Source organism: Athalia rosae, chromosome 4, assembly GCF_917208135.1.
Source record: "Athalia rosae chromosome 4, iyAthRosa1.1, whole genome shotgun sequence".
NCBI lineage: Eukaryota > Metazoa > Arthropoda > Insecta > Hymenoptera > Athaliidae > Athalia > Athalia rosae.
The window spans coordinates 10,737,501-10,739,422 of record NC_064029.1 but is presented as its reverse complement, the minus strand read 5'-3'; positions in this window follow the sequence as shown (position 1 = coordinate 10,739,422).

Here is a 1,922-nt window from a genome sequence, read left to right as displayed (position 1 = left end):
AGATTTGTTCACGTATTCGTCTATGTTCCGCCGTTTCAGCAGTTCTTTCATCCAGCGGGAGCATTTTCCGGGCCAATTCGCGCAAGGTTTCAAGTCTGGATTGCGTATACTCGCCGTCGGGCATCACTATGGCACAGATGGCATCAGGCCTTCGAAACTTGTTTCGGAGAATTTTGTAAACAATCCCCCAAGGATCACGGTTCCCCTCTTCCAGGACGAATTTTCGCCAGGACTGGAGCTTAGCCTTCTTGATTAATGCCACGTATCTGTTACGCACGGGACGGTATGCCCTTTTGGCACTCTCGATCTCCTCGTTACTTAATTGCAGTCTGCGCGCTCGTGTTAGCGCATCCCTGCTTCTCCTCGCTATTTTCCTTGCCGCATCGATCTCCTTCGTCCACCAGGGAACGGAATTGGGTAGTTTTTTCCTTTTTGGGATCGATAGGTCACAAACTTCTTTAAATTTCTTGTTGAACATCCTTACAGCGTTATTAGGCAGCTTTTGTGCAAGCAAGTCGAGGAAGGCCTCGTCAAAGACCTCCTCGCATTTCTCTCGGAATAGGTCCCAATCAGCTTTTTTCAAAGCATACCTATCCTCCAGTGGTCTGGCCAGTCTAGCATATTCGAATGAGCTCATTTTGAACAAAATCAAGTTGTGGTCACACGACACACATTCAGGGTTGACCTCCCAGTCCCGGATGGAATCAGCCACATTTGCACTCGCGAGTGTAACGTCGATATTGGACTCACCATTGACTGTACTGAAAGTAGAAAATTCACTAAGCTGATTCATTACAAAGAGATCACACTCGGCAATGAACTCCTCAACCGCTCTGCCACGGTCATCCGTGGCACTTGCGTGCCACAATTGTGAGGCAGCGTTCACATCGGCGCAGATTAAAATTCTACAGCCACGATCTGTTTCCCTTATTCTACCAACTATCCTTGCCATTTTCTCCAAATACCCGTCCACAGGCTGCGAAAAACGGCAGTACGCATTTACAACATACAAGCTGCCCATTTCACTCGTGATTCTAGCACTCATCACACAGTCGCTTTCTTCATATTTGAGTTGAAAAGCTTCGATCCGTTCTGTGTTGATGATCATCGCAACCTGTGGGTGTTCGGCGGCTGGTTTGAGCACGGAATACATTCGGGATCTAAATCCAGGGGTCTCGCCTCTGATGGAGTATGGCTCCTGTACAATCATCACATCTAGGTTCCTCTCGTTCATCGTTGTTCTCAACTCTGCAGCAGCTGCGGCTGCCCGACCGCAATTCACCTGTCCAAAAGCTAACTCCACTTTATTCGTGATTTGTATATTTCAACTTGTCGCAGGTATTCTGGACAATTCTTGTCTCGAACAGAGTGGTCGGTATTCGTCCTTCTGGATTTCTTGCAACACACGCAACTGGGCTTGGTTTTCTGCGGGCATTTATCTCTTAGGTGATCATCACCGCCGCAAGTTTCACAAACTTGTTTCGGCACACTACATACTTTCGCCGTATGGCCATAACCGTAGCATTTGTAACATCTAGTTACGTTGATGTACTCTTTGAAACGGCACGAATTCCATAACAGGTACAATCGTCTTTGATCAGTGAGCTTCTTGAGTAGCACGCCGGGCAGTTCTACGATCCAATTCAAACCGCCATTTTTAGATTTAAAACTGTGTCTAAAATTCACTTGATCTTTAAGCGCGGCAACAACCTCCTCGTCTGATTGATCGAAGTTTTTACAGAGGAAGTCGCGTTTCAGCTCTTCGGCTGTGTGCTCTTCGTCAACATCAAAGATCAAGATGTTGGGATTGATCTCTTTAGGGGGTTCAATTTTTAGACCGACAGTTTTTAGTTTGGAGATGCGGAGGCATCGTACGTCATTATCACTAGCGACCTCCATCACAAATCCTTGTTTGCGCATCT